Source organism: Phyllostomus hastatus, unplaced genomic scaffold, assembly GCF_019186645.2.
Source record: "Phyllostomus hastatus isolate PE091 unplaced genomic scaffold, TTU_PhHast_1.1 phas_scaffold_585, whole genome shotgun sequence".
Lineage (NCBI taxonomy): Eukaryota > Metazoa > Chordata > Mammalia > Chiroptera > Phyllostomidae > Phyllostomus > Phyllostomus hastatus.
In genome coordinates, this window is record NW_025334037.1 from 10,474,723 (window position 1) to 10,497,280 (window position 22,558).

Here is a 22,558-nt window from a genome sequence, read left to right on the forward strand (position 1 = left end):
GTTGTTCTGTTTGTTGCTATATCCCCAGCACCTTAAACAGTGCTTGGCACCATTCAGTATTTATTTATTTTTATTATTATCTTTAATCCTCACCTGAGGACATTTTCCCATTGCTTTTTAGAGAGAAAGGAAGGGAAAGAGAGAAACATCAATGCAAATGAGAAGCACTGATTGGTTGCTTCCTATATGTGTCTGGACCGGGGACTGAGTCTACATCCTAGGTACGTGCCCTGACCAGGGATCGAACTCTTGGCCTTTTGGTTATGGGATGATGCTCCAACCAACTGAGCCACACTGGCCAGGGCACCATTCAGTATTTAATGAATGAATAAGAGAGGAAATAATTACTGCTGAAACACAGAGAAGGAAGCCACTAATTCTTCAGGTGAAGTCAAGGAAGGCTTTGTAGAGAAGGTGGCATTTCACCTAGAACTTGAAGCATGAGTAAGAGTTCACCTAGAAGATAGTGTGTGGGGAAGGCAGTTGAAGGGAGGGAGGGACTGAGAGTATTTCTGGGCGTGACAACAAAAGCCAGGCATGGGGCATTAATCCTTCCCTCCTTCTACTCTCCTCCCTCCTCTGGCTGCCTCCAGAATACAAATTATGAGCTAGCGTTATTTCTGGAAGAGTTTACCACTAAGCCTCTTGTCCTCCGGCTCCCACACTACAGTGAGATGTGTCAAGTGCCTGATGGAGCTGAAGTGTGATTATGATGAGGTTGGGGAAGGGGTGGCTGTATTTATTCTAATGCAATGAGTATTAACAACTTATAAACAGCCTTCTATATGAAGTATACAGGGGTTTCACAGCCTGGCAGAGGGACTGTCGAACATCTTGAATTGATTGTAGGGTAATAATGTCCATCTGCAAAAGGACTTGTTATGATTGTAAAATGTCCGACTATTTTCATGTGTTGAAAACTCAGGATGAGGTTCAATGTCCACTTGAGGCTTTTTCTCACTTTGATACTTGGAATTTTAATTGAGCCTCTGCAGTTAGATCTTTAAAATGAGATAATGTTCAAACGCTGTGATTAAATATTTTAAAAGGGCAGCAATAACTTAGATACTAACAGGCTTAGCCTGGATTGTGTAGTGATTCACATGTTGCTAATCTGAATACCAGGGCGGCTCTCTCGATCATTTGCATGTTACTGGGGAACACTTGCTTAGCAAATGAGGCTGAGCCATCAGAAAGCTCTTAAATACCCTCAGAGAGATGAGCTGAGGGCCTCTCTCTAGATCTCTCTGGGTAGGCACTGATAATAGGTCCAGATCTTTTGTGTTTTCCTGTTCTTTAAAAAACCAGTGTATTGAGGTAGGATTGATATATAAAAAGCTGTACATATTTAACATGCAACTCGATGAGTTTGGAGATAAGTGTATATCTGTGAAACGAACAGCACAGTTTGTAGCCATCACCTCCAAAAGTTTCCTCCCACCTCATTATTTTTATTATTAAATAATTTATTTTGTATTTGTGTGGTAAGAACACTTAACATAAGATCTGTATAGCAGCCTTTTAAGTATATAGTGCAGCATCATTAACTCTAGACTCTGTGCTGTGCTGTTCTTTTCTTCAAAGAGGCTTACGTACCAAGGGTATTAAAGTGCTTAATCGGGTCACTGTGTTTAGTCAGGTCTGCAGCGGGCTCATGGGTGGCCACAGGTCAGAACTGAGAGAGCCAAGTCAAGCTGGGAATGGACAGGAACAGGTCATGAGTTGGCAGCTGAGGCTATTCTGGGGGTCAGGGAGCATATACAAGTTGGATGATTAGGCAGAGTAATGGGTTGGAAGCCTAGCAGAAAGACTCACAGGGATTGCAGAAATTGAGAAGGTCAAGGTCAAGAGAATGGCTCAGTAAACTGGCTTAATCAGAACTCAGGGAGCACTTGGGTAACAGACATCAAGCCCTCTTTGAAAGAAATCAAATAGTATAGTAGATGTAGGCCATTAGCAACAAGGTGATTTTATCTTCTATCTTCAGGCCATAGCAGGGCATAACATGGCATGAATGCTTAATGTATGTTGATTGAATTAATGAAATAAACTTCTTTTCTCCCTGAGATAGGAAGTCTTTTTCTAGGTCAAGAGTCTCCTGTAAGGCAGGTCTGCCCAGGGTGCGGATGTAGACAGCAAAACACCCCAGAGAGGTGTTGGTGGAGTCATCTGTTTAAAATGAGGATTGTGAGTCTGGCTTTTCCAGCAGACTTTGACAGTTAACCAGTTCAGGGCAGTAACCACCTTCCCAGTCCTTCTGTGGATGCTAGAGCTGAGCGTTAAGGGGTGGGTGTGCATTCCTAGGTATCCACGGGTTGAAGAATAGTGGTTACAAATGCTGGGTGGGCAGGTAAAGGTTGGAGATGAAAGCTTGGAAGGTTGGCAGTGTCATTAGGAGTCTGTGTGCTTGACTTTCTTGAAGAATGTGTACTTGAATGAATGAATGAATGAACGAATAAATGATGAGTTTTTCATGTAGGCAATGGGATTTTCATGTAGGCAGTGGGGGTAAAGGTGCTTAAAGCAGATTTAGTTTGCAGTGTGGAGGATGGTCCCTTAAGGTGCATCTAAGGTGCCTGACCTGGAAAGCTGGAAAAAAGAGCTTTGCCCCAGGGATGCAATCCATAATAGAAGTGGGGAGGAACATACTGCACCAAAGGGGGAAGAACAAGGTCTGAGGGGAAGCAGCAGTGGGGAAAGCCAGATGGGTCTTAGGGAAGTGGTGAGGGCTCTTTGCACACACACCCACATCCCCACGAGCTGCAGGCCACAGTGCATGGTTGAACATTTTAATTATGGAGGGAGCTTTTAAAATACACATTTTAGGAATTGTTATAAATCTCCTGAATCTGAATCCTTGCTCCAGGAACCTCAGTTTTAAATACATTTCCAGGTGATTCTAAGGCAGGCATTCTGTGGACAAGTGTGTGGGAATCGCTGTTAGAAATTTCCAGCCGTGTCTTATGTTCTCTCTCAAAAGGCCAGAGAGAGGAAAGAGCCATCCATCTAGGGCTTGAAGGTAAGCCGTGGCTCACAGAAATTCTCCAGAAGTCTCCCAGCACCTGCCACGGGGCACCTGTACTGATTAGGATACAGATTTGGCTGCTGAAACAAAGACCAACAATAGAACAGTGGTTTAGACAAGAGGAAAGTTTCACTCTCTCTCATGTAGCAGTTTGAATGTCGGTCGTACAGTGTACAACCTCACAGGGTCACGGGACTAGGGCGACCAGGCTGTTCTGTGTGGTTGCCCTGCAACCTCTAGGGTATTGCCCTCCACCCCATGGTTCAAGATGATTTGCTAAGTCAGCAAGGAGAACAGAGTGGAGACCATGCTCCTAATGTGATTTTCACTCTCACCCTAATGGCCAGAACTGGGTCACGTGGTCACACATAGCTGCAGGGAAGGTGGGGAATGTGGCCTTTATTCTGGGTGGCCCTGTGTCCCACTGAGATTCTATTACTAAAGGAAGGAGGGCAGAGGGCACCTTGGGGACAGCTGGCTTCCTCTTTCTCCATTAATCTTTCTGATCTTTGCTGAGAGAGTCCTGGACTCCTCTCTGGGCACATGAGTGTGAATTCCTGGAGAATTAATTTTTATTTCATGATTCTGGGTGAGGACTTGGTTGGGGGAGTAACACCCCCACCCCTTCAGGAAAATTGTCCAAAGACTGGCCATGGAAGCTGACTTCCCTGGAGGTTTTCACCATAAAGCCCCTCAAGCAAGAAAGTACTTTGGCTGGAGGCCATCTAAGTATTTGACTGGCACAGATTAAATGTTCTCGTGCTTTGTTAAACTGACCCTTGCATAGATGAGAGGGAGTGAGTGGGGGTCTCTCGACAGATTATGTGTGACTGAGAGCAGGCAGGGGCAACTAGCATTTGCTGAGGGTATGCTTTTTTGTGTTAACCACTTTCTGTATAGGCTAGTACATTATCCACCTAGAAGACCTGAACTTCAAACCTGGGTCTATTGCTTGCTGGCAGTTGGCCTAACTATTTTCTTTCCTCCTGAGGAACTTAGGCTAAAACTGCAAAAATCAGTCTTGGAGTTAGGGTGGAGCACAGAGAGGAGTCATGTCTGGGCTGGTTTAGTCTCGTGTTCTCATCATTAGGATGGGAATTCTAATGGCACCTGTTGAGATTAGTGCAAAGCTTCTAATCTCATGGAACCCCTTATATTGTCCTGCAGTTTGGAGAGGCCATTTTCGTCCATAGGGTGATTCAGAGAGACAGCTCTAAAAGTATCGACAATGCCAGTGCGATTATGCTATCAAATGAAGTGGCAGTAAGCTTTCCCTGTGGCTTAGAGGGATTCCTGGGGCTTGTTTTAGGGGACTGTTTTCTCAGGGACAGTTTCAGCTAGGGACGTACCGTATTTATTTGTTGCTCACCTAATAGGCCAATGCAGGTATCTGGTTACTCATCTGCCCTGGGCAGCTCTTCCTTTAGTAGGGAATCAGAGACCCAACCCTCCTTCACTTGGTCACTCTGCCTTCTTCAACATGCAGTGCTCAAGGTTGCTTGGAGCGCTGTCTACATTCCAGCAACCAGAAAGAGAAGGATTGCATGTAGGAGGCTTAGGGACAACTCTGGAACAGCATATGATAAGTCCTTTCTGAATGTCATTCTGTGACTTCCAGTGCAATGACCTATAGTGAAACCAATTTTTACCATAGGCTAATTGATATAAACAAGAGTTAAGTTCCTATGGCATCTCATTAAAGTCGACATAATGAGATGACATTGAACAAGGACCCACTGTATCAGTTGGTTCTTCTATTTCCATTCCATTGGCTGGAATTCCAGCATGTGGCCATACGTAACAGTGAGAGAGGCTAAGAAATGAGTCTAGCCCTGGGCCAACAAGGAAAGTATGCAGTTTTGGTGATAAGCTAGCAGTCTCTTTCATGCTGAGTTTATATGCATTGTCTATCTTTCTTTCTTTTGTAGCATCTTCCCTGTGGGGAGAGTGGTGTGGTTGTGAAAGATAAACTTGGCTTAAGTGACTTCAATCTGCTTCAATGAGCACAATACATTAAAAACATATGAAGTCTTCATGCCACACAGTGCCAACAGTCTTGGTGCATCTTTGCTGGTGCCAGCAACTTGATGTCCTTCACAGCATCCTGGATGCAGTGTCATGGGGCAGAAAGATTATTGTTAATGTGATATAAATTTTGGATCCATCACTTAGTCAGATCTTCGTTATCTTGGTCAGATCACTTTATAGCTTCAAACCTCCGCTTCTTCATGTATAAATGAGGTACCTAGTATCTTCCCTATGGGCTTACACCGAGGATTTGAGACAATGTCTGGCCCATTTTAGGCCCTCAATAGTTGGTTGCTGTTATTGTTATTATTATTTAGCCACTGTGTTTTCTGTTGTCAGCCCAAAGGGCATGGGTTAAATTTTCATTAAAGTCTTTCTTGTCAATTTGTTCTTTATTTCTGTTTCTCTGGCAGTGACCAGAGGGGAACGGGGAGGGAGATAACAGGGAAAAATGGGGAAAGGGTCAAATCAAGGAACATGAGTAAAGGGCCCATGGGCAAAGACAATGGTCGGGGGAGGGATTGAGTGTGAGAGGTGGGGGCTAGGTAGGGCCTGGGAGAGTAATGGGGGAAAAATGGGGACAACTGTAATTGAACAACAATAAAAAAGTCTTTCTTGTTTTACTTTGTGTGTTCTGTTCTTGTAATATCCATTAAAACCAGGTTTGAAATCTGGTCTCCAAATTTAATTCGCAAACACTAGAGACCCAGAAAAGAACTAACGATAGTAGTAATGATGATGATGATGATGATGATGATGATAATGTTTGTCCTTATCTTTGTGACTAGTGAGCCCTTTGCCTAGCTTACGTGCAAGGCTTAGAATAGAGGCCTTGTGCCTCCTTGTGTCATGCTTGAGGTGAGGGCTTTATGGAACTATTTTGGGGTCCCTCTTCCCCAGTAATTGGTTTCCGCCCCCTGCATGCCCTCAGGCCTTTCCTGCTCTCAGACACCCACTCCATCTCGGGATGGGAGAACGCTTAATTTCCTTCTCTTGCTGTCTGTATACCTTTCTCATATTTTGTTTTCTCAGAAAGTTTCTACCAGTCAGTTTTAGTGGCTCATTTTCTAACTGTTCTTCTTAAGGTTTTACTTTGCTGCTACTGTGTGGCAGGTGGAAGGTGGGTTTGACAGTTGGAATCAGGGTGACTTTACCGCTTCCCTTGACTTATTGAAAGAATGATCCAGTGCCTGGGGGAGAGGAGGAGAGGCCACGGACCAAGGTCTTGCTGAGAAAAAACACATTCAAGAGAGAATGTCTGGAGGATCCAGTCTCTCCTTTTTCCCAAGTACAGAAAATGGTACAGACTTTCCCATTGAGATATCAACACTGGTATGGCCTCCCGGGCTCTGCTTTTTGGGTGGGCAAACAGTAGTTTATTTTACACCTTTTTCTCTTGGTCTAATTTTAGACTTGAGGGAAGTTGCAAAAATGGTACAGAGAGTTCTTGTATGTTCCTCACCTAGTTTCCTCTGACATTAACATCTCACATAACCACGGGGACATTAAAAAAGCAGGAAATTAACATTGCTGCAGGACTCTGAATCAAATTACACATCTTATTTTAATTTCACCAGTTTCTCCACTCATATCCTTTCTTTCCTGTTGTAAGATCCTTTCCAGGACCACACATTGCATTTAGTTACTGTTTCCCCTTAATCTCCAAAAATGTGACAGTTCCTCCTACTTTTCTTGTCTTTTGTGACTGACACTATTGAAGAATATTGACCAGTTATGTTATAGAATGTTCCTCAGTTTGAGTATCTGACATTTTTTTGTGATTAAATTATGCATTTTTGAGGTTGTGTTAACTTTGATCACTTGGGTAAAGTAGAACCTGGCAGTTTTCTTTACTGTAAAAATTTTTTTCTTTTAAAAAATATTTATGTATTTTTAGATAGAGGAGAAGGGAAGGAGAGAGAGAGGAGAGAAACATCAGTGTGTGGTTGCCTGTCACACATCCCCCACCATGGACATGGCCCACAACCCAGGCTGTGCCCCACCTGGAAATGGAACCAGTGACCCTTTGGTTCACAGGTTGGCACTCAATCCACTGAACCACACCAGACAGGGTTATTTTTCTTTTTGTTGTTAAAGGAAGCAGTAATTAATAGAAATCCTTTTCAAGCCTCAAATGAGAGGCTGCCTTTGAATCTTTGAAATGGCAAGGTGTGTCCCTGTTGACCTGCTTGTGCAAGCAGGAATAAGACAGGGAGAAGTCTTATCTTAACCCCACTGTACTCCCCAACCTTGTCTTCACCCCACTTATCTAACTTCCTCATGGTTTAAGTAGGCCAGTAGAATTTCTTCTTACATTTCATTGTAAGGTCTGTTAGAGGATGTTCTTAGCATGAAAAATAGTTTTCCTAGGCCTTCTGGTATGATGGGAAAGGGAGGAACTCTTTAGAGTGCATTCTTAAGAATGCATTTCCAAGGTAGGCAGGGATATAGTTTATGTGATTATAAAATTCCTGGTATGGGAAGCAATTATTTAATAATCTTTTAGGTGATTTGACTTTTGATATTTTCTTGGCATTTGAAAATAATTTCCTAGCAAACTCCCTCTGGTTGCAGAGAAAGTTTTAGTCATGATTTCAGACTCCAAGAATTTAGAGTAAGTCTCTGAGCTCCTTCTTGGCATTCTTCTCCAAGAGCAGAGAAGCATACCTCTGGAATGCCTCTTGATATCCAGTGAATTTCACCTCCAGTCCAACCTACACGTCTCAACAGCCATATTCATCTTGTTAGACCTAGATACCAATAGTGTGTCCTGCAGACTGCCACCAGCATCACCTGGGGCTTATTAGAGATACAATGTGGTAGAACCCAGCCCAGGTCTACTGAATTGGAACGTACATGTTAACAAGGTGACGCATGTGCCCCTGACAGTCTGTGAAGCACTTTGACAAAACACTGCTTTCACAGTGGCTCAGCCTCTCAGATGCCTGCATGGTCTGAGCTGATCAGAGATTAAGGTAAAAGCAGCTTCAGGATGATGATAGGCAGGAAGGTTCTTCAACCCTTAGCAGGCATGATGGAGGTGGGGAACATAAAGGAATTCTTGCAGTGCACTAAAAATGGATGAATTTTGAAGTCCACTAGTGTTCCTGGAAGGTGAAAGAATCCTGGATACACCAGCTTCCTAAAGTTTTACTGAATGCGAGAGGCAGCCCTGAAGCCTGGAGCCACTTCATGTACCTTGTTGGAGATCAGGCTTAGATGCTCCAAGCTTGCCCAGAATGAATTATTCTAAAATCAATTTACCTAACAGGCAGTTGACTTAATGGTGATTTCCCCTAATAATACGACTGACATGAAATTCATGTTTGTGAAATTCATAACAATAACATGTGATAGGAAAGTAAATTAGTTTTAGCCAAATTTGGTTTTAGATAAAGCTCCTCTAGGCAAATTTTTCACTTATGTTAGTCCTAGGTAAATTAATTTTAGATGAATTCACCTGATCCTGGTGTCTGCTTTTGAGGAGGGAGCAGGGGATCTAGAATAGGTGGTGGCAATAACCTCGTCATGGAAATGTTTAGTCATTTCTACTGGCAGTGATCCTGGCAAATGAGGAGGCTTTGTAATGGCAGGTGACTAGCTGGGGACTTGCTACAAGTGTCTTGTCTTCTTAATGGCCTGCTGTAAGAGTTAACAAATATCACCTGTTGGGTGTCTTACTATGAACAAACGTTACCTCTTAGGCCCATCTGGACCATTGTTCTAGCCTCTTTCCTAAGTACAGTTCTCAGTAACTTTAATGTTCATAAGAGATGCTTGATAATGCTTGTATTTACTCCATGCTTATCATCCAGGTTGCCTTGTTTCAGGGTGACTTAAACTGGTTTGGATTTGTCACAGAACCACGTTAGTTTCCTTCACAACACTTGTCTGTTTCCAACTTTACATTTAGTAGTGTAATTATATTGCTGATGCTTGTCTCTGCATGGAGTGCAAGCTCTAGGAACACATGGGCCATGTCTGCTTTTGCTTATGATCGCAACTTCAGAGCTTAGCTGAGGGCCTAGCAGTAGAGGTTTAATATTTATTTTTGGAATACATGAATGAGTACATTAATGAAGCTCTATTTTTTATTAACAGCAATGAATTGTATATGGCACATCTCACAGCTTATTGTTATACATCAGACTACTTTGACATTGAAGTAGAGAATCATTGTCCAAAATAAAAATTCCTCATCAAAGCAACATTTAAACAATGATAATAATAATAGTTGGTCTTTATCGAGCTCTTAAAGCAACCCAGTTATGATATGTACTTTACATATAATATAGCTCACTATGTGCTTTAGTGAGAGCTCAACTGTTCCTAACAGAAGCAGTCAGGAATCACTAGACTGTTTCCTAAGGCACTCACTCTCAGTCTCCAGTTCTGTGGAACTATCAGCACCAAGGACAGAGGCAGGCTCTGTCTGGGGGCTGTTCAGTGTGTCACTTATGTATTTCCAGCATAGGGTGGCTGTCCTTTCCCAATGCACCTCTGCCATGTTATCAGCCTTCCCAATGACTAAGTTTGTGTGGCAGTTTCAGTTATGGGCAGGTGCATCTGAGTGCTGCTTGTGGTCTTTCATATGAAAGAGTCTGGCTTAGGCATTGTTGTCCTGGCATTGTCTTTAGTCAAGCCATTTGACTTGGTTTCTTCACTCGCTAAATGAAGATAATGGAAGCTCCCATTCATGGGATTGTTCCAGGAGTTCACTGAAATATTGTACACGAAGTACTTATGAAGTTGGCGTATAGTGAGAACTTGATAAATGTTAGTAATTTTTATGAATAGCATATTATTTAAATGGTGGTTTTACTAAATTACTGTCTTGATGAGGAACTTTTATTTTCTACCAGAGTGATTCTCAACTTCAATGTGAAATCAGTTTGATGTATCACAGTCAGCTGTGAGATGTGCTGTATATACTTTATTACTGTTAATAAAAACCAGGGATTTAATAATGTATTAATTTATTCCATAAATAATAACTGAGTCTATACTATATTCTAGGCTCCAAAGATGCAATGATGTACAAAACCATACATGGTTTGTATATTCAAAGAGCTTGCAATCAGTGGGAGAGACAGACCTTAAGAAAATGACTAAAATATATAAATAGAAGCAAGATAAGTACTGGGAAGGAAAGTAACATCATCCTATGAAAAATCCTGGGTGGTGGAGGAGTGTTCATATCAGTGAAGTCTTCCTAGGAGGTGACATTTGAGGTGAGTGAAGGATGAGTAGAAGTTCATTAGGTAAAAGATGGGGTTCCAAGTGTTCTAGATAGCAGGGGCGGAATGTGCAAGTGTGTTGTGGTGGGAGGGAGCATGGTGTGTTTGAAGATTTGAAAGAAGGTTGATGTGCAGAGAACAAAGTGGAGAGAGAGTTCACAAAGTGAAGCTGGAAAGATGAACAGGGGCCCAAGCATGTGGGTTCTTGATGGTCATCTTTAAGAATTCTAGTGTTAAGCTCTATAACAATGAGAAATCACTGATGGATTGTAAGCTTGAGGGTAGGAGGTAGCTGGAAAGATGGATGACATGGTTGGGTTTTTGTTTTAAAAAGTTGACTTTGACTGTAAAATGTACTGGAGGGGGCCAGAGTGGATTGAAGTAGATCAGTTCAGAGGGTATACAATTGCTAGTAAGAGAGGATGGTGGTTAGGGAAAGGTGGTAGCAGTAGAGGAAGTGAGGAGAGAATGGATAGAGTAGATAACCTAGGAACAGAAGCAACAAGACTTGCTGATGGGTTTCACAGCAGCCACAGGGTAGAGAAAAGTGTCAGAGGCAACGCTCTGGGTTCCAGCTTTCATTTTAATAGAGAATATGATGGATAAGGACTGGGTTTTGGAGGAAAGATCAGGAGTTATGTCTTAAAAAATATGTTTATTGATTTTAGAGAGAGAAAGAGAAAGAGATCAATGGGAAAGAAACGTCAGTGAGATACCTCCCACACATGCCCTGACTGGGGATTGAACCCCTAGCCTTTTGGTGTACAGGATAATGTTCCAACCAGCTGAGCCACTCCAGCTAGGGTTCCAGTTATGTTTTGAGTTTACTGAATATTAAGGATCCAAGTGGAGTTGTTGAGTAGATCGTTGGCTATCCAACTATACAGCTCAGAAGACAGGTCTAGACTGGAGATATAAATTTGTGATTCATTTATGGAAGAAAATACTTCAACAAAGTGGAGTTAGAGTGCATTAGAACACTGACTTGATGTGCTTTCTGAGAGGAGGGAGAAAGGGCCAGAGTTAGAGGTAACGCACCAATAACTTTGACACCTATGCCAGTGTTTCCTGTCTGCGAATGTGCCTATTTATCTTAGCAGGAAGTGGTTTTGTTACATAACAAACAAGGGCGGGGGGGCCTGGGATGATATACTATTACTGAAAGAAGCCCCCAGGTCTGTTATGTCTGCTGCCAGAGGAAAGACGTCTCTCAATGCCAGAGATTCGTGAAAAGGAAAGGAAATGTTTATTTAATGCTATACAAACTTAAAGTAGTGACCTAATGTCTTCATCAAAAAATCCTAAAGTCCCTTAAAACACCCACAAACAGACACAGTCCTTCCTTCCTTCCCCCTTTGCCCAGTCCAGAGTACCGTATCTCAGAAAAGGAAATAGAAGTCCATGGCTCAGGCAGTCCTCTGGTTATTCCCAGTTAGTACTCCGTCTTGACTGGGAGACCTCCCTGGGTTCCTGGCACCCTTAGCTGAGTCACCGGGATCTCTGCTAAAACCAGGTGGTGGTTCCACCTTCTAAAGCTGCGGGGGTCCCCACTCTGGCAAAGGCACGTGGTTCTCTCTCCCAGGGCCACGGGAGTCCCCACTCAGCCAAAACCGCATGCTTCTCCTCCCAATGGCTGCTGTGTCTGGGTTTAAATCCCCGCACCAATCTTCCTCTGCAGCTCCAATTCCGACTCCTCCTACACTCAGCCACACTTGCCTTCCATCTGCTGTCTTTTCCTGCTTCTCTGGTTGTCATCGTGGGTCTGGCAGGTGTGACCCCATGTCATAGAGCCAATCTTCAAGCTCCCACGCAGGCGCTGTAACTCGGAGGACCTGCTCCACAGTCACATCTTGGGGAGTTCCCTGTCCATCCCCCTGGCCCAGAGCATGGCCATAGCTATTTAGTATATTCAAGCGACCAGCCAAAGGCTATAGGTATGTTAAATGGCCATGCCATGGATTAGCTGCAAAGCTGCCCTGCATGTTTTTGCTCTGTGTGCCCCTTCCCCCAACTCACACCTGTGGGGGAAGGGGTGGAGACATCTTAAAATCTCCTGGACACCTTGAGTTCTGGACCCCACTTCAAATGCCCGTTTGGAGTCCCCCCTCTTGGCTGCACCCTGTAACAGTTTGAGAAATAACAAAGCTGTAGGAAAAGGGCCGCCTGCCAGAGATTGGTTCTATCTTAGCCCTTTGTGTCTATTCCCTAGCTCCTCTGCTCTCCTCATTGTGCTGTTCATACCTGCTCTTCTTTTCCATTTCCTGAGAATGCCAGACACATGTCTCCCTCCATGTCCTTCCTTCCATTTCCCCCTCCTGAAGCACCTTCCTCATCCCTCTCCCTTCATCTAAATAGTTCTGCCACAGTTACCTCCTTTTGGAAACTTTTCTGGATCACAATTCAAGAGTGGCTTTTCTCCCCCTTTCTTTAAAGGTTGGGCTTGTAATGTTGTCTGTTTTTCTGTCATTTTTGCTTTACCTCATCAGGTGATACAATGTTATGTAAAGTCCTTGAAGGAAGGCAAGTAAAGCAAAGGTCTTTCACTACTCAGGGCTTCCTACTTATGTACCTTACCAGTTGGTGCCTTTCCTTGTATGTGGTTTTCAATATTGCTTTCCCAGTATGCAAGCCTGGCATAGCCTTGAGAAAATGGGCCTCTAACTAGTTGCAATCTGGATTTGGGCTCTAAAGAAGGAGGTGACTTTAGTTTTGAGTGAGAGAATACATGTTAAATGATACTGAAAACTGTAAGGATAAAGAGGAAGCTATGTGTAAGAAATATCTGTTATATTAAGTGAAAAGAGAAAAGTATAGAACAGTGAGGCTGCTGTGCTACCATCTGTGTTAGAAAAGTGAGGAAAAGGAATATTTGCCTATTACTTTTATAGCATAAAAGCCTCTGGAAGAAAGGATAGTCTATCAAATTATGAGGAAACCCTTGGATATCTTTATGCCAGAAAGGAAATTTGACAAAGACTATATACCTTTCATGAAAATTTATTCAACATGGATCATAAACCTGAATGTAAATTGCAAAACTGTGAAATTTCTAGGAAAAAACATAGAAAATCTATATGACCTTGGGTTTGGTGATGAGTTTTTATATACAACACCAAGAGTATGATTTATGACAGAAAACTGGATAAGTTGCATTTTACTAAAATGAAAACCTCTGCAAAAGACATGATTAAGAGAATTAAAAAACAAGTCAGAAATTGGAGAAATATTTGTAAAACACATCTCTGGTAAGGGATTTATATCCAAAATATACAAAAATCTCTGGGTACTTAACAGTAAGTAAATGAACCACCCAAGTTAAAAATGGGTAAAAGATCTGAATAGATACTTCATCAAAGAAGATATATAAATGACAAACATATAAAAAATGCTGATTATTTGTCATTAAGGAAATAGAAATTTAATGAGATATCATTCCATACTTAGATTAAATGATTAGAATGGCTAAACCATACCCCCTCCAAAAAAATACAAAACAGACAACACCGATTGCTGGTGAGGCTGAGCAGCAAATCCTGTTTATTGCTGGTGGGAATGTAGTGTAGTACAGCCACTTGGGAAGAAAGTTTGACAGTTTTTTTTCAAAGCTAAACATAGTCTTACTATACAATCCAGTGGTTGAACTACTAGAAATTTACCCAGTTTATTTAAAAACCTTTTTTGCACAAACCTGTATGCATATTTTATTGAGCATCTTTATACATAATCATCCCAAAACAGGAAGTGACCAAAATATCCTTCAACAGATCAGTGGGTAAATAAACTGTGGTACATTTGTATAATGGCATACTATTCCGACTTAAAAAGGAGTGAACTTTCAGGCCACTTGGAAACCTGAATGAATCCTAAATGCACATAAGGCTTTCCTTCTAAAGAGGGCTGTGTGGAAAGAAAGGAGGGGAGGGGGGACATCGCCGTAGAAAACCTGACAAGCACTACCTCTGCCAGCCAGGTCAACACCAAGATTAATGTCAACACTGTTGTTGGTAGTATGTAGCCTTGATGTAACGTTATGACAATTGTTCTTTACCTCAGTGGCCTTCCTTCCCAAAACCTACAACCCAAGTCTAAGCATGAGAAAAACAGACAAATCCCAATTGGGGAAATTCTACAAAGTGCCTTGTCTGTACTTCTCAAAATCCTCAAGGTCATAAAAAAATACAAGTCAAATCCAAACTGTCACAATTACAAGGAGTCTAATGAGATTTTATAACTGAATCTAATGTATTCTGAATGGGATTGTAGAACATAAATGGAGACTAAGGTAATCTGACTAAAGTATTGGCCTTAGTTAATAGTAATGTATCAGTTTGGTTCATTAACTGTGATAATTGTACCACATGAATGTGAGATGTTAATAATAGGGCAAAAGGACTGGTGTATATGAGAATTCTCAGTACTACTTTTGCAGTTTTTCTGAAAAGCTAAAACTATTCCAAGAAAGCTTATTAACAAAACATTGCAAGGATTACCAATGAAACTAGTAACAGTGGTTGCCTGTTAGGGATATTGGGTTCTGGGAAGATGGAATACAGGGTGGGAAGAAAAATTTTCACTGAGCATTTTAAAGATACATTAATTCAGTTTTGGACTTTGATAGAAAAATTTTAATGAAGTGAAGAAAACCAAAGACTTTATATTTCTTGTTTGGGAACAATAATATTCCTTCTTTTTAAGTCTTTCATAAAACTTAGGAAGTGTGGAAAGTGCTGTGTGTGTGCAGGTGATAACTACAACTCCTATTATTATTTTGGTTCCTATTTCTTAAGTCTTGATATATAGGAGCATCTTAATTTGAGTTCCTGGACATCTGGAGCTCTACCTGAGGCTTAAGGCAAGATGTAGTTTCGTGATTCTATATTCCATTCCCTCTGCTGGTTTGCTTAATAAATATTTATATTCCACTGTATTTGGAGGCCTTCACAGTCAAAACCTAATGATCCATTCTCTCTTTTGTTCCAGTAAACTAGCTCATTGTTGCTTGCTTTTATTCTAAATTTCTTCTCCCAATTAAAATGTTTTCTATCTCAACTTTCCAAAGTTCCTCGCTTTTTCTCTGGGTTCTCAGTATCTGGGGAAGCTAGACATAGCCTTCTCTTCAGTAAGAACAGCACAGCTGCAACAGGCTATTTAAGGCCGTAATGGAACTGTTTTGAACAGGTGTAAAGAACTTTCTTTTTACATTTCATTTAACAGGGAATGTTTTATTTTAACAACAGAGGCAGTTTTGTTATTGCTCTCACCATCGATCTCTACCTAGACCTTTGCAAAGAGGACTGAGTGCATAACTAATATGTAAGTTTACAGCTGGAAATGAAATCACCAGGTAAAGTCTAAACAAGGGACAGGGGGAGGTGGAAAAACACCTCTTCTTGAGAAAAGGCAGCATCACACCTTTGTGAGGCTGTTCCTTTCCATGTATGCAGAAAGAAATAGGTAGGGTCATCATAATCACTAGTTATAATCACAGATGTTATGCCATTTCTTCCCTCAAAAGAAACTTGTGAAGAGTGGAGGCTGCGGGAAATGACATGTATTGTTTCCATCCTCACAGTGATTCAATGGCTGAGGTGGGGATTGCACATGGGTTAGCTGGACTCTGAAGCCCTTTGTCTACCAGTATTTTGTTTCTCTCGCTCCTTCTTTTTCTACTACACCATCCTACTCTGAAAGAAGGAAAAAGATGTTGGGAGTAATGGAAGTTTGTTCAAGTAAATTAGGGCATCCCTTTAATTTAGTCAAATAACTCTGTAGGGCAGGAAGAGAACTTGGGGCCAAAAGCCAGATAAGATAATCTGATTTATAAAAGGACCCCTGAGGTAGTCACAGCCATGAAGTTCAAGGCTAGGGTTTTGGAACCTGACACAAGGAGCACAATGGATGGTGCAAAAGGTACCAGTGTATTCCTTCGGTGTTCATTTCTATTTTTTAAAAATCCTCACCTGAAGGTGTGATTTGAGAGAGAAGGGAGGAGAGAGGGAGAGAGAGTGGGTGGGAGGCAGAGAGGGAGGACGAGGGAGAAAGAGAGAGAGAGAGAGAGAGAGAGAGAGAGAAACATTGATGTGAGAAACATTGTTTGCCTCCTGCACAGGCTCTGAGCGGGGGTTGAATGGGCTGCCTTTTGGTGTACTGGATGACACTCCAACCAGCTGAGGCCCCCTGGGCAGAGCTGGTATTTATTCATTTAAATAGCTACAGAAATCTGTGCATTTTAAAAGATGTGATTTATTGACATTGTTTAGGTTGCACTATTTGGGCAGAATTCCATTTCTGATGTTAGAAGAAAATGCATACTTCCAAATCTGTGGGGCTGTGTGTAGAAAATTTGCACTTGGAGGTTTGCTCATTTAGCCAATGACCTCAGGCATTTAGTAGAGACATTTCTGAGTTATAGTGTACATTTTTCAAGGTGAAAACATGCAGTGTCTGTGGTTTTAGCTGGGAGAACTGTCTGGATGTGTATTCACTCCTGTGTGTGGTTTTCACTGGTGGTTGGCTGGGATACCAGTTGGGGCTGTCAACCAGAGCACCTGTGTGTAGGCTGGCCAGTCTGGGTTAGGCTTCCTTACAGCCTGGTGGTCTCAAGGTAGTTAGGCTTCTTACAGTGATTGAGGGCTACAAGCTCAAGCATTCTGGCAAACAGGATAGAAACAGTGTTACACTTTATGACCCAGCCTGGGAAGTAACTAGCATTACTTTTGTTTTAAAAGCACTGACAAGACCACCTATATTCAAGATTTAGGGGGGCATAGATTTTACCTTCCAGTTGGAAGAATGTCAAGCTTACATTGCAGAAGGGTGTGTGAGATGGGAAATGATGTGGGTATTTTTGGAAAATACCATTTGCCAAACGGAGGATTAGTCCATCCAAAGCAGGTTATCTGTCATACACAAGGTAGGATGAGACTATTCATGCCTTCTGCCATTTCTTTCTATTTATAGTCTAGCAATAGTTAGACTCTATGTGTCCATGGTTACTCCTCAGTTTTTGCCTTTCTTGAGTTTCATGTTCCTGTAGCTCTCTTTAATGAGTCAAGGGAGTCTACTGAATAACCTCTAAATCTAAGAACCTCTAAATCTCTGTGGGTTATTATCATTAAGGATGTATTTTTGTTTAGTCCTCATTCAGTGTTGGTCTGTGTGAGGAATAGTGTCTGCTTCATACAGCTGCTTAAGGACCCAGGTTTATTTCATTTAGTGACACCGCCCCTCACTAAGTCCTCTGAGTCCTCTACTGGACTCTTTCCAGTTGGCCTGGATGAGGCACAGCTTTTCCTAACTACCTAGCCTTGGTCATGCACATCACCTCTGCTCATGTTTTGTTGGTGACAACTAGTCATGTCTTATGCTTGCCCAGGGAGAAGGGCAGGGCGTGAGTAATCGCCACACCCACTACATCTGCCATCTGCTGTCCTCTGTCCTCCAGGCTGCAAGGGGCCTGGGACCTCAGCATTGTCAGAAGAGTCAAGGGTGGAATGAAACTAACTGGCCAACCAATTATTCAGTTTCTTTTCAAGTTTATCAGTTTGCAAAGTAATATAGGAATTTAGACAGGAGCTGAACTGTGGATATTATTTAGTTCTGTTGTTTCAGACTATTTTCTGTAAGTGGATCTCTTTTATTCAAATGAGATCTTATGGGAAACTCGAATTTATAGAACAGGTGAGAGTGAAGCTTCTCTCCTGCCCTGGCCTTTTTCCTGTCTTAGACTTTAAGGTCCTTCCAAGGAGTTCCAGGGCATTGTGAGTCAGATCTATAAACTTTTTTTGACAGACAGGAGAAACTGAGGCACAGAGTGGTGGGGCATACTTGCCAAAGATTTCATGGATGTCTGTAAACAGGTTTAAGGTTGAAATCAAGTCTTGGTTTACTGGGGCTAGTGCTCTGTGTATTTACCTAAAAATTGTGTCGTCGCTTTTGTTTTTCAGTATGCATAGTCCATGAGGCTGCCGACCTGAGGTAGGGCACAGTATATCCTCCTGGGGTTCTCGGTGCCTTCTCTTCACTATCCCAGCAGTGGGCAATCCCATTGATTCTGGATAGGGTCTCTCTAGCACTGAAGCAAGGGCTTAGGTTTACCAATGCTTAAGTATGTAAACAGAGCGAGCATTTTGTGTGAAAGCACTTGCAGTGTTAGATGATAGAAAGGTCAGTGTAAGTGTTAGGATGTAAGTGGTAGGATGCATGCATAGTTACGCATGACCCAGAGAAAGTGTCTTTATTTCTGGATGCTGTATTTAAAGGGGAAATTGTTCCTTTTACCAGCCCTAGAGCTTGGGGACCAACGTGGGGAAGCATCTGAAAAGAGGAGTACAGCAGAATTCTCATCCAGGGTGACCTCATGGTGTAGGTGGGGGACAGAAATATAAAGCTGGGGGTCTTTGGTCTGAAAAAGAGAACTTAGTAATGAATATTAATGCTGATTTCAAGTATTTGCAGGATGAACAGGTTTTTCTGGGAACCCAGGCACTTTATTGGAATATCACACATGGCTGAGGTCCTGGGCTAAGGGGACAAATGCTGCTCACACAGTCTGGTTGGTGGTTTTATTCCTTATCCAGCTACTCTCCCCCCAGTCCTGAGAAGACCCCAAAGCACTTGAGGCCTGAAGAGAGAGGACTGGTCAGGCCAGAGAGCTCACTGGGTGCTTGTGTTTGGTCACTTCCAGGGCTCTTCCACTCCCTGGGAGCACCACAGGGTTCTTCCCTCCTCATAGCATTGCTTTTATCTCCCTCATCGTGAGCGGCTGCCAGGAAGTAAAGTGACATCTGGTGTGCTCCACTGCAGTGCTCCTTAAACTCTAAAGTGCACAGGAATCATCAAGGGCCTTTATTCAAATGCAGATTCTGATTCAAGTGTTGAATCTGGGGTCTTGGTGGGGGCCCCAGAATTTGAATTTCCATGGGTGATGATGATGCTCAGCTAGGGACTTCACTTTGGATGACAGGGTTCTGCTACAAATCCTGAGTTTTCCCTCCAGCCTCTACCCAAAGCCATCAGGCCAAATGACCACCTCTCTCCAAGTTGCTCTTAGGACTCAGCCTCACATCTCTATTAGCAGAGGGTTACCGCTTGGAAATATTGTATTATTCCCCTTCTAGCACTCACAAAATAGTTTTATCCAGCTAAAACTCAGCCATCTTAATGCCTTTGTCATTTCCAGGACCAATTTAGCAATCATCTGCATTTTTTAAATACAAAAAAACACATCATCTGGCCCTGGCCAGTGGGCTCAGTTGGTTGGAGCATTGTCCCATGCACCAAAATGTTGTGGGTTCGATTCCCAGTCAGGGCACATACCTAGGTTGTGCGTTCTATCCCCAATCAGGGCAGGTACAGGGGGCAACTGATTGATGTTTCTCCCCCATTCCCCTTCCTTCCTCTCTCACTAAAATCAATAAACATGTCCTCAAGTGAGGATTAAAAACAAACAAACAAACAAAAATCCTCACATCATCCTGATTTTCATCTAAGTTGTTTAACATACACAACTTTTTGACTATGTGTGTGATGCTGTCAGAAACTTTACTCAAAGACACAAGTATCCCTCTGCCTAACAATAGAGATTTCTTTTCTCATAGCTATGTATTTGTGATTACCCCAAAGTGATCACTTGCCCTAAGGCTTTGTAAGGTGATCATTAAAGGATCTGTTTGTGCAGATGACAGGATACTCTGTATAGAGAACCCTAAAGATTCCACCAAAAATCTGTTCGAATTCATAAATGAGTTCAGTAAAGTGGCACGACACAAAATAAATATCCAGAAATCAGTTGCATTTTTATACACCAATAATGACCTGTCAGAAAGGGAAACTAAGGAAACAGCCCCATTTACTATTGCAACAGCAACTACAAAGGGTGTGAGAGGAGATAGAAAGAGGGTAAAGGGGGTAAATGGTGATGGAAGGAGACTTGACTTCGGTGGTGAACCTGCGGTAGAATAATATATAGATGATGTGTTGTATAATTGTGCACCTGAAACCTATATAATTTTATTTAACCAATGTCACCCCAATAAATTCAATAAAAATTTTAAAAAAGATCTGTTTGTAATACATTGAGTGCTTGTTCACTGAGGACGTAACCCTGGGAATAATAATTGAATCTGGTGAGATATATCTGCCTCTTCTTATTTTTTTTAAGTGATTCCATCAGGTGGTCTCTCTGAGCATTTCTCACTGTCATTTATTTTTATTTTTGTTTTGCTTTCTTCATTGTCATTTATTGAAGTCCCTTCAAGGTCATGTTTTTTCCCCCAGTAGAAGCTCATTGGTCAAAATAAAGTAGTTGAGAGATTTCTCATTATGTGTTAATCTTGTTAAGGTCTCAAATTTTAAAATTATGCTGTTTTTTCTTTAGAGGAGGTGTGTTGTCTTGGGCAAGGTATTACTATCTCTGATCACATGTGAATTCAGCTATAACACAGGGATAATATACCTACTTTGAAGAAAATGAATGAGATGATATTTATGAAAGTGCGTGGCCCATTGCTGGCACATGGGGGGCAGTCATGGAATGTCTCCCATTCCTTTCTCTTAGGCCAGTTTCTAGCTTTTTGTGAGGGAGACAAATATTATATTTCCTTTTCCACTAGTCCCAAAGCATCTTGAGAATAGCATTTCTGTTTAAATCCTTTTTTAGTCCTTTGTTATGTGTTCAGTAACATCTTGAATGCATTAATGAATGACCAGATAATCTCCAAAGCCTTTTTGACCTTTGAAAGTCTGATTGTTTGATTCTTCTAATGTTCTGGCTGCTTAGAAGAAATCGGGAGGATTCTCTTAAAATGAATGTCTTCTATGTTAAAGGATTTCTTTTTTTGCAGTCTTATAAAATATGTATTATATTTATTATTACTAATAAGTATGTATGTGGGCCCAGAAACCCGCTGCAATAGTGTAAGTATTTGCAGTTGGAAAAATGTAATTGTATCATACATTATGCAATAAAATCATAGAATCACACACCAAAACTGTAAGCAACCTCTTCAGGGTGTGACCTGGGGCCTGCTTCTTCGCCTCGTGCAGATGTGGTGGGTCAGAGGCTGGACTTGACTCCACTTCCCCTGGCACTGCTCTCTTGGGAAGATCCCTGTGAAAGAGGAGCAAGAAATATGGCTTTTTCTCTGACATGAGATTTGGGAGTCATGAATAATAGAGGCTGAGTTTCATGATATATTCATTTCGGTTCTCATAGAAGATGCATTTCATGCTTCAGATTAAATACGGTCTGGTTGGAGGGGTCAGGCCAGCTCCGCGGATGAGAGGAGAAGCAGTAGGTTCTTCCAGGTCTGGGGATGGAACCTGGTTCCCTGTGCAGGCGAGTCCTTTTTGAGTTGTTGATATGAATGAGTTGCTGGAAGGTGGTTGCCAGTTGAGACCATCTTTGCTCCTTGGTCATCTGCCTCTGAGATGGGCAGAGAACTGGTAGAAAGGACATAGGCTGTCAAATGGAGACCTGAGTTTAAATCCTGACTTGGGCATGTGGATCAGTTCCAGAAACTCAGTTTTTTTGCTAATGGAAAAGGGGTAATGATATCAGTCTTGCAGGTTTTGAAGGGTGATGAATTAGTCTGTGTGAAAGGCCTAGTGCACTACCTGACATTTCCTGATGGTGAGATCAGGCCCTGTGGAGAGGACAGGTTTCAGGAGAGGCACAGGAGACTCGGGGGGGCTGCCACACGTGACAGTCTCAGTCCTGGTGTGGGTCTGAGGAGTGTCCCAAAGCCACCGGCTGCATTTTGTGACTGAAGTGCAGACCACGGGGGTGGTGCTAAGAGTTTTTCATGGATCTGGAAACATAACAATCTGGGGAAGGAAGGAACTCAGTTGCATGTTTTATACTATGATGATTTGAAATTCTGGTCTATATGTGAGTAGTTTGAACGTTTCCTCCCCTAGTCTTCTAGGAATAGTTGTCCACCTACAGCTTTCTGTGCAGGGGATGTCAAAAAAAAAAGACCCTACTATTCTCTTTACTGTCTTCACTCTGACAGTGTAATCCCTGATAGCCACCATGACTTCTATTTTTCTTCAATTCTTGAAAAAGTAAAAATGGCAGCAATAAACATATCAATAAACCTACTCCATGTGAATGGCCTTTTTTTGGACAATAGAAGGCTCTGAACTGCTTTTAAGTATTTAAGAGACACTGCAAAGCATTTTACTAATTAGTATGTGGCCAGTCACCCTGCAGTGAATCAATTAATGTCCATTTCAGAGGCTCAAGGTGTCACCATAAGGGCCCTCG

The 22,558-nt window shown here is 42.1% G+C and overlaps 1 protein-coding gene across 2 annotated transcripts in view; it reads left to right on the forward strand.

Moving 5' to 3' along the window:
- The window catches only part of NELL1 (neural EGFL like 1), a 727,165-nt gene that overhangs the window by 81,398 nt on the left and 623,209 nt on the right, over positions 1–22,558 (forward strand). The window lies entirely within an intron of this gene.